We start from the raw sequence: 18,364 nt of genomic DNA on the forward strand, positions 1-18,364 counted from the left end.
TATTATTATTTTTTGTATACTTATTATGTATTGTTTGGCCGGACGAGTGAGACGCCGTCCGCCAGGTTATTGTTTTTATTTTTAAATACCTTGTGAGGATGTGTGACTGATCAGCTACTGATTATTTAACTAGCTGACAGTCATGCATCCTTATTTAATCTCGTGCAGACTGTGGCCAAGGGGCAATAAGGTAATTAATTAATAGCTAGTTAACCCCTCAGCCAGAATATAAAAGCATGTAGCTGTCTGCCCTCAGGGCTGCGTGTGTCAGAGGAGAGACGTAAGTCTGTGGAGTAATAGAACAATTGCTAAGTGTGATACTTGTTTGTTATTTGTGTGTCTATTTGTTTGGCCAATGTGCCCTTTGTTTTGTGTGTTTTTGGTTAAACTGTTTATTTTTGTTAAATAAATATACTGAGTGCCACAGTTCAGTTTTCACCCGCCATTGCTCACTGTTTGGAGTCTGTGTTTCTGGTCTGATGTCACCACTGCAAGCCATCCTGGTCACGCTTACTGATAAAGAAATCAAAGTCACATTTTATAAAGTAACTATGAAAAAGGGGTCTTTTGTACTCATTTCAGTGGCAGATCTAAATACTGTAGTTAAGTTTGAGGAATGTGTTGTATTAGGTTTGTGAGTTTAAGGTTTAGATCATGTACAGCTTAGATCACTAAATGAATATACACTGCATTATGAATTTACTATCCCTGTAAAGACCTCCCATAATTCCATGTGATTGCCCTGCTCTGTTTTTGAGGGTGGTCTGTCATCATCGTGTAAACAATGTGTAAAGATGAATGTATGTTATTAATCAGAAACCAGAACTTCCAATTAGTGTTTTTTTTTCTGAGACACCCCCCCCCCCCCCCTCATTTTTACTGATGTTTCAATTAAAAACTATTTTGTACTGATTTTTATCCCTATTTTAATATATGTATGTAACAGGGGAGACCTGTACTGACTGTCTGGCGCATGCATGATACTGTGTGTAGGGGGCAGCAGTCTCATGGATCCGCCTGTCAGGAGAGGTGGGAAAAAGGTGTGTGTGGCTTTCCCTCTCTCTGAATTGCTGACAGCCGGGTCTTGGGGGATTGCTGGCCCTATAAAGATTACGCTCTGTGTTCCCTCTGGCTGCCCCTCTAGACAAGTACGAGCCAGCGGAAGTGCTATGAATGGACCATGCGCGGCTGGAGAAAAACACAACATAACGAGAAAAAGAAAGAAAAGATTATTTTTGCAGTGAGGAAAAACCTTGGGCAGACCCTGATTATTGTATAGGGTAGTGAGGTAGTGCATGAGCGCAGGACGGAGGCCCAGGCCATGCGAGTAGCGACGGTCAGGGTACATGCTGCAGAGTGCAGCACCTTTGTTTTGTAGTTTTATTACCGTGTTTTATTTTCCCTTTTTCTTTCACCTTTTGTCCTTTATGATTATTATTTACAGAGTGCCTGCGAGTGTACTGGCTTTGGACTGTATACCTGTAGTGGTATAACCGTGGACATGTTTACCTTCGCGGTACTTAAGCCACGGACAACAGTGCCCTCTGCGGGCTAAAATAAGAAATACAAAAATAAACCAATAAAACTGGAAACCTGTGCGGTGTTTGCAAATATATTTCTGTCTCCTGTGTCAGTGAATACCCACACCCTTCCACAATGTAAAATAAACTTTTAAGGATAAGATAAATACATTTTTAAAGATAAAAAATGAAAATGCAGAACAATAAGGATGTGTCATACAGTCAGAGGAGTGCAGGTTCACATTCTGGATGTGCAAAGCTGCTGGTTATCGCTGGGGATTGTCTCTCCCGCTTCTGCAGATTTGGGAGACAAATGATGCAGAGCTGGCCTTTGTCCTGGTAGCTTGTTGACATCCTCTCTCAGGCTTCTGGATGTAAAAAGTCAATTGGCTTGGTTGTGAGATCAGAGGACCCCCACTGAACTAAAGGTCTCCTGATCTGTTGTGGGGAATAGCTGGGGGGAGGGACTATAACTGGATATTCTAAATCGGGGAGAAAATCACCAGTGAAATAATAAATGTAGGTGTGATATGTGTACATTGAACAGTATGTCAATTGGCTATCGTCTTGCAACTCTTGGAATAATTAGCAACTGATGTTCAGAGTAAAACACTTTGGAGAACTTTTGTTCTGAATTTTATTTTACTGAACCAACTCAATCATATACTTTGAATATGAGCAAAAGGGAGGCTTGAAACAAAAGACATGTAAATAGTTTAAACGTCTTAATAGCCAGGGCATTTAATTGGAGAATGTCAAGACATGAGCATAACTGTTGGGTTTCATTCCAAATTACTGCAGCTATTTAGAGGGACCAGAGTTTAAAAAAATAAATAAAAATTATAAATTGTCATAGAGCATGGAGCAAAATATCTTTCCATGCAGCCAGAGAATCACAAGAATTAAACACAACAGCCAGATTCATTGTCTCGCAGGAATTTAAATGACGGGGTGTATAGAGTAGCTAGAGCGGGAATAGCCAATTATATTGCGAGGCGGGCCAGGGGACACCTGATCACTTCTTTCTTGAACCCCCGGGTCTCTCCTTGACTCTTGATCCTGGGCACCGTGGTTTGCAGAGCTGCTGTTCCTCTTGGAAACACAAAGAGGGAAGGAGCTATTTTGATCCCTGCCAAGCTGACACCTCTGTGAACCCTCATCCCTCCTGCTTCCTTCTCCCCCTTTGCAGTTTGCACGCTTCATATTTTTTTTGTTTTGTGGATTCCTCACCACTGACAGCTCGGTGTTGCACTTGGCAAGGAGAACCTGCTTCTTCTAGCTTACACTGTGGCTGATTTAACACTTTCTTTGAATGCTGCTTCCTAAAATGGGAATGCTTGTTTCACTTTAGCACTTGTTATTACAGTGTTAGCACTTGTTACTTGTTATTACCCTTACTATGACAAGCATTCTGAGTGGTTCTGTTGCTCCAATATTCCGTTATTCTCGTTTTTCCCCAAATCTGCCTTTACCTGGCTTTGAGGTTGTCTGGAGAATTCTAAGTGCCAGGACTGAACAGCCTCATTCCATTCAAATCCTGTGACAATATTACCTTTCAACTCGTCCAGTCCCACCTTCTCTATCTATATTCATAGGGAGTTGAAAGATTACATTGTTACATGATTTGAATGGAAGGAGGAAGGCTGTTGAGTGCTGACTCGAAGTCAAGTAACAACAGATTTAGAGAAAAATGATAATAACTCAGTATGGGAGCAACAGAATCCAGAACCGCCCCGAATGACTGCAACAAACTATTAAAATGATATTTAAAGCGATGCACTCTTTAAGTAGTCAGAGGAGGGACAATGGTTTCCTCACAAAACCCTACCAGTAATTATAACCAACTATATTTTCTGCTTTACAGTCCTGGGCTTCTCTCGAGCAAAAACCCCTATACTGTACTTTTCACTGCATGAGTGAATTCAGAACTGATGATAGTCTGGGCCATGGACCAAGAACCTAATGCAATGCACACGATACTCATTACATTCTGAAAATGACACTAGAGACAGGAAGGATGGAGGATTGGTCACAGAACAACTTGTTAACTCATCCAATAGGTATCAGAATGGGCCTACACCCAGCTGAGGGTGTTTTGGCAGGTTTTTATTATGCTTTGCTCCTGTAAGATGATAGCAGTGAGATGTTAATGGGGACACAGTGTGTGTTACTGTATGGGTGTAGTCAGTTGTATTGTTCATATAGATTACAATGAAGTGAGTATTTTGTGAGATTCCACAGATTGAGCATCATTAGAAAATGGCGCCCCAGGAGAAATGAAAAATGAGATTGTTTATCACATCAGCTCTTTCAAATTTCTACCACCCCAAACTTGGCTTCATGCAGTACTTCTTCAATGATAAGTCAGTACTTTTTCAGTGTACTTAAAATGATTTAGTTATGGGTGGGCGAAATAGCATGATTTAATTGTTCTAATTTGCAAAACAAGTCCTGTCTTATTATTTGTGCTGTTATGCTATTTATAGGATGAAGCCCATGGTTAGATGCGAAATATGCTAGAATCTAATTATTAAAAGATAGCAGTTCCCTATCAAATACAAAATGTAACCATTACCTCATGGATATTGATCCTTTGTTACCATCTAACCTGAATAAATATTCCAAAGCTGCAGGCAGTGCCAGTGACATAGTCACGACCGCCCCTGAGGGTATAAAAAGACTGCTGACACTGATATCATCATCATTTCTCATTTCACTGACCTGAGACGAGAAGGATCTACAAACAGATAAGTGTTGAATAAAATACTTGTATCTGCTTTCCACTTATGTAGTACACTATTAATGCAATTAATAACGTGCAATTAATCACATACTCTGCATTCAGCCATGGTTTTTCGTAAATCCCGCAGCGGCCTTGTGCTCCGCATGAAACTGACAGCTCTGCTGCCTCTTCCCTGGGACCGAACACCATAAGTCGGCTACTTGTGCTATCTATTAGCTGCGAGCTTCGCTTGATTTGTAAAAATAAAATTAAAAAATTGTTTTTTGTTATAAAAACTATATTAAAATAACGGTAACTGTATTCTGGGTTTTTCCACAGAAACACTAATGCAGCTGCTGGGCTCAGCTAAGCTGTGTTAGACCAAGACGCTCTGGGAAAGGCTGCTTGCAGTTTTTCTCAATGTCTCGTTGCCACATTAAGATCTGCTTGCAGATTTAGTGTGAAGACTGTTAACTAACAGTAAGCTTTCTTTAGTTTTAGAACTACTGGCCAGCCAAGAGCATTATAGGTGGGCATCCCTATATCGCTCCTGGGGTAACTAGGTCTCAGACCTGCTCCCGTTCCCGCCTCTACTTTGTACAATGAACAAGGTTACCTTTGCCGATTCACTATCAGTCGCTCAGCTCAGCTCTGCAGTCCTTCCTGTAGTGTCTTGTTGCTGCTCTGGTTTCTGCTTGCAGTAACACTGCGAAGGCTGTCAGTGACAGCAGGCTTCCTCCACTCTTAGGGCTGTGTTGCATTAAGCCAGAAGCTGTGGAGGTGGGCATCCCTGTATTTTGCTTCTTTGGTTACTAGGTCACTGATCTACCACCGTTCTTAGTTAACAAGGTTACAATAATGTTCGTGTGCACTGTGCTCCATGCACCGTACCATATTGTTTGCACAATACCGTGCACGTATCACATCACTGCACCTTACCGTTGTGTACTGCACCATACCGTTGCACCGTACCGTTGCACCATACCATGTGCACCACATCATTGCATCATACTGTTTGCACTGTACTGTGCACACTGTGCATTGTACACCGTACTGTACCATGCATCGTGCAGCATAGTACACCGTGCAAGAAATATACAACATGTGTCGTGCAGTGTGTCGTTATTAAAAAAAAATATATATACAGCTGTACTAGTGCCTAGGCACAGTGCAGTAGGGATGTCACAGTATATCGGTTTTATGGTAAACTGTGGTATAAACTGCCATGGTTTTGAAAACGCAGTCATTTTTCTATACCATGATTACTGAGTTCACGGAAACAACCCGTTTTTGTTTTAACCGTTTGTCCATCGGTGAGCCGCATTGGCATTTTGGGGTTTGTTTGTTTGTTTCCCGATAATTTTAGTTTATGAATGAGCAAGACAGTGATGCAGCAACTGTTCCAGCCAATTGCCGTGTGAGTGCTGGCATTTAGCATTTCAACCAATTGTCACTAAGCAATACTATGCAAAGGCAGGCATTCATGGTTTCAGACTATCGCTGATCGTATCAGCACCTGCTGCGAGAGACGACATTTACTGTATTATGATTTCACTAACTGTGATGTCGGATGGAAAACCTTAAAATTAAATATCTAACTTATAGAATGCCACATTTAAAACAATTGAGAATGTTTGACTATGTTTTTGTAGGAGTAGTAGCTGAGAGACTCAGGGGCTCCGGCAGCATGTGCATAAAATCAAGGATTACAGCATAAACTCGGGGTGAGATTTTGTGCAAATAGCAGATGCCTCCAAGAAAATAGTTTGAACACTAATTTGAAGACAGTATAATAATGCATGTTTTTATTTATTTCACTCCTCATTAATGCAGTGGTTTCATCTGCATGGTAGTTTCTATACTGTTATGTATAAATTCTGTGACGTGGATCGAATATGTTTTAATTGAAGCTGTGTAATTTGTCCCACTGTTAAACAAAACAATTGCAGCATGTTTGGTTTTGCCGAGATTGTACCATGTTGCTACTGCATCATAAAGAAAATACAGCTGCATAAGAATTATACGTTTCTACCACAGAATATATTCTTAAAAAATCATGTGAAAGCAGGAGAAAGGCACATAGGAAACCGCCTTCGCAGTCTTCCTCATTGTCTAGCAGTTTGCTGCCACAGGCCCAGGGCCCCTTTTCTGGGAGTCACTTGGAGTACTGGCATCAGTGCACCACAGAAACCTGGGTGCTCAATACTGTATAGACCGGTTATTCTCTACCATTCAGACATGGTCCCCCTCCATTTCGGGGCGTGTTTACAACGTTAGTCACGGATCCGTGAGACAATATAGTGTTTTCTCAGGAGGTGACAGCCCTGCTACGGAAGCAGGCTATTTGTACAGCTCACCCTCTTTATTGAGAAGAAGGATTTTACTCCTGGTTCTTCCTGGTGCCCAAGCGGGATGGTTGTCTCATACCAATTCTCGATATCAGGCAGGTCAGATGTTCAAAATGTTGACTATGCAGCAGCTGTTACAGTCAGTAAGGTCAGACAACTGATTTACTATGGTGGACGCTTATTTTCATATCCCCATAAGACCAGGTTACAGGAGGGACCTCAGGTTCGCTTTGCAAGGGATAGTTCCGGATACTGCCATTCAGCCTCTCTTTAGCTCCCTGTTTCTTTTTCGAAGTGCATGAAGGCTATGGATTACAGGTCGTGGGACTTGTTCCAGGGCACATCTGTCAGGGGCATTTGCGATGCAGCAGTGTGGCTATTCCCCATGCTTTATGTGGTTCTATCGGCTGAATGTCATGGATCCACAAAACCCTGGCTTTGGATCAAGAATGTTAAGAGTGGTGTCCAGCTTGACCCTTACAGCATAAACATAGAGGTGAGTTCTCCCTCAAGTTTTTAACCCTAGTTAGTTGTACTGGGGTTTCTCATGGTAACGAGCAAATTGCCGTTGGCTTATTCACGTAGCATTCCAGTTGGTCTACAATATTGTCTCGCGACAACTTTGACATTCATACCCATGAGGTAATGGTTACATTTCATACTTGATAAAGTACTTAAGTTATTATCATAACTCTGGTTCCCTGAAATAGAAATGTAACCATTAACCTTCAAAGTCACTGTCTTCATTATTGCAGCAAGTCTTGAAGGAAAAATGGTGATGATATCAGTGTCAGCAGTCTTTTTATACCCTCAGTGATGTGCACGACTGTCACTGGCACTGCACGCGGCTTTTTAATATTGTGACAAGGTAGCTGAGTGGATACAGGTGCAGAGGTGATGCAGTACAGGAATGAAACAGACAGAGACTGTAATCCGGTTTGGAAAAGTGTTTTTTTTTTGTTTTTTTTTAATTTTTAATCCAGGTCTGGTGACCGAATAATAAACCCTGGAAATACACAACAATGTGTAGTGCACGGAGGAAACAATGGGTTGCAGTCCAAACAATAAACACAAATTATCCTCCCCACAATAATACCTAACACGGCCACCAGTCCTGGGGGCATGCAGTAGGTCTTGTGGTGGGTGATAACAGGTTATTTTGTGCTGTGGTGTAGTGTTGTTTCGCCTTTGTGCTGGCCCAAGGCAACAGCTCCGGATACATGTTAGCTATTTGTTGGTTCAAAAACAAGACAATTACTAACAACATGAAACAAACAAAACACTTGCGATTTAAGATGCGTTTCACTGGGGTCTCTCACAGTCCTTCTAGTTTTAGATTACAAAACGAAGCGAGGGAACAGATTACGATTCTCCATCCCTTTTACTTTTATGCTGTCATGCATGACTCCTTGGTAAATGAGAGCAGCTGTCTCTACAATTTGCGTTGCTACGTCATTTCCCTTCTGGATAAATACATTCTTGCAATGGAGTCTCGCCTTCTTCCAGACTAACCGATATCCTGACCCTTGGAAAAAACTGTCAGACCAGCCCGTCCAAAGAACTCTGTTATCGCTGCTTAGCGCCCTCAAGGTTTGGAGGGAGATTTACAACCAAGATTCATTGTATTTCTGTCACAAATATCTATTCAGGTTAGATGGTGTCAAAGGATTAATACCCATGAGGTAATGGTTAAATTTTTATTTCAGGGAACCAGGGTTATGATAATAACCTAACGTTCCAGCACAGATCTGTTTATATTAGATGTATTAACGTGTTTGTCATTAACTAAAACACTTTAAGCTCTGGGCTGTTTCTATTTGTGATTGCAGCTAACAAAATAATTACATACATTTGACCTGTTGTGTACTTCTTTTCATTATATAGGTCCAGGTTTGAAAGAAACACATGTTCTACTAAACATGTATTTTCATGTTAAACTCTGATTTCTGGTGACACACTTGATTAAAAAAAAAAGATCTCTGTTAGCAAGCCATGCTTTTCAGTTCAGAAGTGGCACAGGATTTTACTAAAATGATTTACTTTGAAATAAAAATACACATCCAAATCTTAGTGGGATGATCCTAGGTTATCACCGTCACTTCTGTCAGCCTTGTGACCCAATAGTATTGATTTGATCTTGTTGTGCCTTTGCACTGTCACAAAGGTACGTTGTACAAGGCAGCTGTGGGTCTAATCACGTTAGTTTGTTTAAGAATTGCTTTAATAATTAATTAATTTGAATAATATAGTTCAAATTAATGTGCGTTAATCAACTTGAATGAACACTATATGACCATTATCATATTAGATTAGCGACTAAACAGACAATCTGTTAGTTATCTGTTAAATAATCTGAATATTAATTCACGTTAATTAAGACCTCATCATAATCATTTTATTAAATGACATGTATAAGATCGAGGAATTACAATGAGCATACAATAATAACACTAATGGTACAGAAAGGAAAAACTTAGAAAATCATCACAAGATAACGATTCACACACATATCAGTGCCGCACCAGTAAACACTCATTCATTGGATGTAGATGCTAATATATGTGTGTGTGTGTATATATATATGTGTGTGTCGTTTCTCAATAACACAATTAAAACTACAATACAAGTAGAGTCCTGTTGCTTTCCTAACATTCAGTAAAGGTTCAGCATTTCATTCTAACACAGTACAGTCACTCCTCTGTCTCAATCTCAGTACAGGCTGTGCGGCTCTGCTAGCCGGTGATGACGTCACCCGGCTGACAGTTCCCTCAGCTCACTACACAGACAGTGGCCCTGCGTCTAGCGCTCACAGGCTAAATAACTCTAGTTAAACACAAGCATCTATTATTCAAATGCAAAACAAAACTTGTTCAATTTCAGTTCTTCTAATAACATATCACAGCTAAGGCTGGACTACAATTTCCATAAATTCTGATCGGATGCTCCGAAGTACTTATGATCCTGTAGAGACACTTTGTATCGGGTTCAGTTAAAGACCACTGGCCCGCGGCTCACTCCCCCTCTCCTTTGTGTAGGGTAATTCGGCAGCTGCTCCAGTCAATAGTTCGCATGCTGCACTGCATACTGTATGCTCAAAAATTAATCCAACAGGTTAGTTCAGATATGTCCTTATATCGAAAGTAGTTATTAATTTCAGGCAATTGTGCCTACACAACTGATTGACGTAAGTCTTTTTTCACGTGTTGCAATATAGTCGGGTTAAACAAAATTAGAATTTGGCAGTCCCCATACAAGGACCATGAGAAATATTACTCTGCATTAACCAGAGAGAACAACCATTAAACAGGATTCATAGGGATTTGCAAACTGGAGAATAGCGCCCGTACTAAGCGGTTACTACAAGAAATGGAAGGATGATTTAGCTGTACTGTACACCAAATAAACTCTGTGTTCATTGGAAGAATCATACTTTTGAACAGCTTCAATGCTATAGGTTTAAATAGATTACTTTTTTTTGCACTGATTTTGGTAAGGCATATGCAGAGTTTAACAATAGAGCAATAGTTTAATTAACGTTTCACAAGGTATATGAAAATGAACATTGAACTAATACATATACCATTCAGATATAATTTAATCACAATATCTGTGTTCCCTCATTGTGTCAGGAGGATTGTTCATGATCTGTTTTTGTGCTCCCATTCTATGTTATTCAGTACTCATTTTTAAAATCTGGTCCTTATGCGGACCTGCAGACCACTTATTTGAATTATTGAATGTAATGTCATTTGTAACATGCTCATACTCAGAGTGCACCTGAGAAAGTCTCTAATCTGAGAGCCCTGCAGTGCTGGCACTGTGGAGCCGGAAAACAGCAATGCCAGGTTCATCAGTGACGTGCAGAGACGTGAGTCCTGAAGCACTGGGTGTAACATGGCACCCTCTCCCTGCTCCCACAGCAGCAAGTACACTGGGAAACTTTGATTCACCACACAGCCACAGGAAATAACAACAAAATCCATTACCATAGTAAATATATGGTTAAAGGTGCATACATTCTTTACGTATACTTTTATTTTTAACATATTTACACACTTTACATTTTTGTTTTCCTTCCTTAGTTAAAACAGAACTTACATATGGCATTCATACCTTCCTGCTGCTGCAAGTAGTAGCAGAGCATGGTTGTTTGGTCACAAAGTGTGGCCAGCAGGAAGCTTGCATACCTGACACATACTATGGAAGAATGTAGTAAGCATTCACGAAGGATTTGTTTTTCAGTGTTAAAATGAACATGATTGTGGGACACTGCAGTTTTAAAAAGGTGTGCAGTAGTAGTCCCTGAGTGGTTCATCTAATAAAGGCATGGACTTGTGATGTGCAGAGTGAGTCATACAGTCATTTTGCATCCTAGCTGTGCAAAGTTGCCTCTTCAGGAGGCAAAATTGGCAAGGACTGTTTATCCCTAAAGCAGACACCTGCAGCTGTCCTTGGTCCTCCTTCCAGATTGCATAATACCTCCATATCTCCAAACCCCTCAGGAGTGCTGTTCTGTTCATAGGTTTTCACACAGCATCACTCAGGATCCAGTATTGTTGAAGACAGGAATACAGTGGAACACAGGTGGTGTGCTCGACAGCAAGCAATGCATGAAAAATAGAAGGATAGTTACAGGTTACATTCTGTAGAGAATGCAGGCACAACATTAACTCAAGGTCCGTACAGTCTAGTTGTTATTTTTGTATTATTTTCTGTCATGGTTTTTGCATTTAGATGATTGATATTTAGCACTGGTATGGTTTATATTAAAAATGTGGACAGAATAATCAACTAATCCCCATATATAATTTATAGGGATTAGTTGATTAATCTGTCAACATTTTTAATAAAGGTAACAATCTTATAGTGGCTGTTCTGCATAGTAACAGTTAAAAAGCTATAGAATCTAAAAAAAAATAAGCCCAATAGGAATGTGGTCTATTGACAAACATTTTTATTATTATTTTTATTTAAGTAAATGTAACAAATTTTCACAGAAAAATACATTCTTTCGGGCCACTGTCAGTCATATACCTGAAAACACAAGACAGCTGAGCAGCATTTCCAACATTGGTTGTTTCATCTCCCATTACAGCTACGTCTGCTTTTATTGCTTCTAGCAGAACCTGAGACACAGAAGAGATTCAGTCAGAATACTGTGGGTATCGACAAGTGATTGCTTAACATGCTGTCGTAGTTAGAAATTGGAGAAAGTAATTTCTCATAATTATCTCTGAAGTAACTTACAAAAAATAGATGGTGAGTAAGTAGATTCAAGAAAATGCACAGAGTCCTTTTCTTCAATCAGTTGCCAGGTTTATTGAAATATGCAGGGAGTCTGGTCCCAGGTACAGGACATACAGAACTCAAAATTACAATGTTTGCGTGACATTAAATACCCTTCTGTATGGGTGGTCCACCTCCCCTTTCTCTGACATTAACCAATGGTCAAGGTAATTTAATTTATTGTGTGAGTGTTAATGTGTGTGTGTTTGTGTGTGTGGTCTAGTGTGACAACCTCTGAACTCAGTGCATTCTTCACACTCCTGGAGACAAAAGGTCCATACATCTGCCTTTTGTTATCTCCTTGCGACCCCCTTTGATGCCAGTGGGATTATCTCTTTTGATCTCTCTGAAGTCTAAAGCCTGTTCCCTTCTAGTCCACAGCATTGTTATCTCATTAGCTTGCAGTCATTGTTGGGAAGTTTGTAGACGCATCGTCTCTATCAGTGGTTAGCAGTACATGCAATTTGAACCAAACAGTCTGCTATCTGCAATATTAGTCTCTTTTCAGAAAAGAACACCAGTATAGCTCTGCCAGTCCACATGCGTAGCAAACTGCTAATCAATTCTCAATCCATGTTTTCCAACAATCTCTATTTGAGGAATTGGTGCCTTGCTTGCAAAGCTAAACAACGGAATCAATCAAGCGTTTAAGAACCTCACAGTCTTTTCTTAATTGGTCATTGTGATGTATTGTATCCCTACGCTGCTGCTCACCTAGTAGAACATCAATCCAGGTTTGCCCAAAAGGTTGGAGTGCTAGTGGCTTGCAAGTGACTTTGGGAACGCTCATGTTTTTGTGCTGACTTCATTAGACATCCTAGATTGCTGTAGCCAGTGCTGTTTCATATCACCTTTTCTGTATTGAACAATCTCCAATTTTTTCTGAGAAAGTTCTTCTTGAAAATTGATTCGTAACCAAATCGACTGCAATGTCTGACTTTTTTTTTTTTTTTTTGGAATTTGTAAAAAGTAATTCGAAATGCTACTTCAAAGTTATCAATAACAGTCTCTATTGTGATAAATTCAGCTATTCTTACATCGCTTAACCGCAGCATATTTATGTCCCTCTCTGTTCACTAATGATTGGATAGCTGCAAAACCAGGGCAGATCTTTGACTTTCCCATTGGCTAAACTCCCAAGACCTTCAACTGAAATAGAGACTACCTTCCATGTTTTACATCCTGTCTCCGCACACTTATGATTGGACTACTGCGGAGAAAATGCAGATTTTATTTTATATTATTTTATATATTTTATAGCCTGGAATTAAAATTCATTATTTTTTTTATTTTTCATTTATCTGCACATCCTACCCCACAACTTCCAAGTGAAAAAAATATTCTCGAAATTTGTAGAAAATTAATTAAAAATAAAAACTGAAATAGCTTGGTTTGATAAGTGTCCACCCCCCTTGTAATAGCAATCCTAAATTAGCTCAGGTGTAACCAATCACCTTCAAAATCACATACCAAGTTAAGTGGCCTCCATCTGTGTTAAATTGTAGTGATTCACATGATTTCAGGATCAATTCAGCAGTTCATTTATATTCCCTCTGCTGGGTTGTGCACTTCAAAGCAAAGACTCAACCATGAGCACCAAGGCGTTTTCAAAAGAACTCCGGGACACAGTTATTGAAAGGCACAGGTCAGAGGATGGGTATAAAAAATATCAAAAACCTTGAATATCCCTTAGAGCACGGTCAAGATGATTATGAAGAAGTGGAAGGTGTATGGCACCACCAAGACGCTACCTAGATCAGTCCGTCCCTCCAAACTGGACAGAGTAAGAAGGAGACTGATCAGAGAGGCTACCAATAGGCCAATGGCAAATTTACAAGAGCTACAGGCTTTTATGGCCAAGACTGGTCAAAGTGTGCATGTGCCAACAATATCCCAAGCACTCCACAAATCTGGCCTGTATGGTAGGGTGGTAAGAAGGAGCCATTACTCTAGAAAGCCCACCTGGAACCCTGTTTGGAGTATGCAGAAAAACACTCAGGAGATTCTGTAGCCATGTGGCAAAAAGTTTTGTGCTCTGACGAAACTAAAATGGGACTTTTTGGCCTAAATGCAAAGCATTATGTTTGGCGCAAACCAAACACAACAAATCACCCAAAGAACACTATCCCCACTGTGAAGCTTGGTGATGGCAGCTTCATGTTATGGGGATGTTTCTCATCGGCAGGGACTGGGGCGCTTACTAGGATAGAAGGGAAAACGAATGGAGCAAAGTACAGAGAAGTTTGAGGAAAACCTGCTGCCCTCTGCAAGAATACTGAAAGTGGGACCGAAGTTCACCTTTCAGCATAACAACGACCCAAAGCACACAGCCAAAGTTACACTGGAGTGGCTAAGGAATAAAAAGGTCAATGTCCTTGAGTGGCCCAGTCAGAGCCATGACCTAAATCCAATCAAAAATTTGTGGCGTAACTTGAAGATTGCTGTCCGTCATTGCTCCCCAAGGAACTTGACAGAGTTTGAACAGTTTTGTAAAGAAGAATGGTCAAATATTGCCAAATCTAGGTGTGCAAAGTTGGTAGAGACCTATCACAACAGACTCCTAGCTGTAATTGCTGTCAAAGGTGCTTCCACCAAGTATTAACTCAGGGGAGTGGGGACTTTCAGTTTTGTATTTTTAATGTCTAATTTTTTTCTTATTAAAAACTTTTTTTCCCCTTAAGAATGTGGAGTATGGTGTGTAGATAAATGGAAAAAAATTCTAATTTAAATGCATGAAACTCTGAGGCACTGACAAAACAAAATGTGAAAAAAGTTCAAGGGAGTGTAGACTTTCTCTAGGCACTGTATGGGGGTCTGGTGAGTTTGGGGAAGACCATAACATTCTCACTATATACCCGGGGAATTTACACCTTGTATAAAACACATGCAGACAGATACTGCTCAAGTTATAAAGAATGAAATACATTCATTCAAGTAAAATATAACTTATTTTCACCATAATAGGCTGCCGTTATAAAGTAATAGATGCAGATACCAGAATACATGATTCTCTTCATGAAAAGTCATGGACATTTATATATATTCAGTACCAGTCAAAAGTTTGAGTACACCTGCTTGAAACCAGGTTTTTATTGATTATCTGTGCTTTTAACTGCATAAACTTGTCTATAAACACTTAATATTTCATTATATGATACGTGTACTTATATAAGTTGATAATCATAAGTGAATTGCATTCCAAAATTTAATTTTTAAATGAAAATGTAAATCTTGTCAATTTCAATGAAATGGTCACCCAAAGCAAGGGGATTTCAGTCTGAAGTCCAAGTCAGTTAAAAGTCTGAAATGTGTATAACACGGCGTTAGAACACTGGCCTAAGTATAAAAGTGTCTTTGTTAGATGTTCTCCGTGTTAACTAGCATGTTACCTAATTAACCTTTTGTCACCAATTATTGTTAACAGGTGAGGGTCCATGATTACTATAAATATAGGTAGCATAGGCACAAGTTTGTCATTCCTGAATGTAAGGGAGCAGAAAATGGCAAAATATGCTTAGTTAAGCAAAGAATACAAGCTCAGCTAAATGCTATTAGAAGTACAGATGTTTCAATATCAACTGTTCAGAGGAGATTGTATGAAGCTAGCCTAAATGGAAGAATTGCTGCAAAAAAAAACATTGTTACGAGTGCAGAATAAGAGGAAGAGACTTGCCTGGGCCAAAAAACACAGAAACTGGATGTTTGAGGAGTGGAAGTCGGTCTTATATACAATATTTGTGTCCAACTGCCGAGTATTTGTAAGATGCAGAGAGGGTGAGCGCATAAGTTCTGCATGTGTGGTTTCCACTGTCAAGCATGGAGGAAGCAGTGTCATGGTCTGGGGTTGCTTTGCTGGTGACAGAGTTGGTGATCTTTACCAAGTCCATGGCAAGCTCAACCAGCATGGCTGTCATAGCATACTTCAGAGGTATGCCATTCCATCAGGATTACTGCTAGTTGGGCAGTCCTTCATTCTTCAGCAAGATAATGACCCGAAACTCTCCTCAAAGTTGTGCAAGACCTATCTGGCTTGGAAGGAAAGTGAAGGACAACTCAATCTAATGACCTGGCCTGCCCAGTCTCCAGATCTCAATCCCATAGAACTTGTATGGGACGAACTGGACAGAAGGGTCAAAGCAAAGCTACCCACAAGTGTCCTACATCTCTGGGAACTGCTGCAGAAGAGCTGGGAAGACATGTCAGGTGATTTCCTGCTGAAACTTGTTAACCGAATGCTTCGTGTTTGTGAGGCTATTATTAAGGCAAAGGGTGGTTTTTTTGAGGAATCCAAGATTTAGAGACAATTTTCAAGTATTTACAGAAACATATATGATGTAAAACATTGTCAATTGTGAAAAAAAACCTAATTATAATATATATATATATATATATATATATATATATATATATATATATATATATATATATATATCGCGAAAAATATATGCTGGCGCTCAAAATGAGCCACCAGTCTTGAAGCAAAACTGGGGATAGGACATTTATTTTCCCTTCATGCCCTTCAGACAGACCTACTTACTCAATATTTTTAGCTATCCAAGACTGTAACCCTGCATTTTAATAATGAAAACAAGTCTAAACTGTCGCTCTTTATCTTTTCATGAAATTGTACTGCTAAAGTGTAAAAGGAAGTTGGTAGTATTTGCTATTGCGCATAAAGGAAATGGGTTCAGAACAAAAGATCAAGAGGAATTACGTAGCAAATATCTTCTTGTATAGGGGCGTCCGATTATGTGGGTCACATTTACTTTTTACTTTTACTTTTATATGACATTTATTCGTCGTTATCATTTTATGCCTGCCATGCATGTCCTTGAAAATAAGCAAGCTTACTCAAGAATAAACTGTCAAGAGTCTTTCATTTTACTTTCGATTCTGTCTGCCAATGCTGATCCTTACACATATTTGATGGTCTTTCACCATCTTTGTCCTCCTAGATTGTTCTAAAGGATAGCTGTGTTCAGCTTCAGAAACGTTGAAGTCTTTGTGCTAATAAAACCAGCCATTTAAAAAGAGCTCCTGTTGCCTTTTTTCATATTACTAGTTTTAAATAATCTCAGCTATGTTCAGTGGAGTTTGAGAAAATTAAGGCTGGGACAGTGCATGTATGTTTCTCGAATGTACAGAATCTCAGTGAATGTGTGCAGTGGTGATGGCTCGTTCTATCTGTTCCATGCTTCCAACACCACTGTGGTCTCCTTGCTCAGGAAGCGCAGTGCTAATCAGAGCCTGGGGGTGGGGGTCAGGGCAAGATATTGGGGAGGGGAGATGAAAGAAACAATTCCTGAAACCAAATTGCACTGAACCCCTCCACTCCACAATTTGGTACAATTCACTCGTCCTGGCTCCCGTCACGGTGATGCAAAGCTGCCAAACAGGTACCTACTGAACCAAGCCAGCAGCTCAAGTGTGTTTCAGATTTGACGATTATGGGATGCGGATCTGGGAATGTCAGTTACAGTACTGTTTTTTCCTCGAGAGTAATATACTATACTGTAATCAACATATGCATTATAATTACAACAGACTTTTAATTGATAAACATCTAAGCTAAACATCTAATTCGATTGGTCTGGGCTAGGTCTCCACAGGTGAGGCAGTGGTGCTGATTCGGCTAATTTACCCTTCCAAGTGAAACAACTAAAGAAACAGCTGCTTGGATTTGTGTGGATTGCTGATCCTCACAAAGTCTAAAAAAAGTAGCAAATCAGAGCAGCTCTTTCTTCACTTGTTTCACTTTGAGTGATAAATGAGCCCATTCAACATCAATTCCCCTCACCTGATTGCTAGCACCTGATTTCCATGGAGAGCGCAATCAGAATAATGGGATAAGGGGTTTATACAGCACTAATCAAAACATAGCAAGAAGAATGGAAAATCCTTTTTTTATTCCTTTATAAACATGTAGTGTAGTCAGCAGTCTGGGAATTTGTATCAACAACACATCATGATGGTAATGCAGAGAACACATATGTGTCTTTACAAAATCTGACACAAATGTGTTACGTAATTATCAAAAGTTTTTGGTTAAAATAGGGCCTGAAATGATACCTAATCAAATATGGATTTAAAGCTGCGGCCTGCCACAGTGGGGTTCAATTTAGTAGCACTGCATGCTAATTGTCTAGCCTTTCAGGCTTTTCAGCAATGAGGCCTGGTTCAGGAGTGCATTTAGTTGTCTAAACGTAGCCCTATTGGACATACAGTAGTCACAATACATAGAATAGCAAGGTCGAGGTCAATCCTCAAATCTCAAAACTGGGACACATTGTAAATAATTGATCAGACTAATTAAACCATTTAATTATAGGTTATTGAATGGTTATTTAAATAGCCATCCTTTCAGTATTTTAATTTTTTTTTATTTTTTATTATTTCTGTACACTCCCAGGTATATAATGTGTGGTTCATTAGTTTAACTTGCATGTTGTGTTATATACATATTGCTACTTTTTTATTGAGTTTAGTAT

At 39.7% G+C, this 18,364-nt stretch overlaps 1 protein-coding gene across 1 annotated transcript in view; it reads left to right on the plus strand.

Moving 5' to 3' along the window:
- LOC121299327 (leucine-rich repeat-containing protein 49-like) overlaps positions 1 to 18,364 on the plus strand; it is a 212,292-nt gene that overhangs the window by 190,525 nt on the left and 3,403 nt on the right. The window lies entirely within an intron of this gene.

Source organism: Polyodon spathula, chromosome 24 (assembly GCF_017654505.1).
Source record: "Polyodon spathula isolate WHYD16114869_AA chromosome 24, ASM1765450v1, whole genome shotgun sequence".
Lineage (NCBI taxonomy): Eukaryota > Metazoa > Chordata > Actinopteri > Acipenseriformes > Polyodontidae > Polyodon > Polyodon spathula.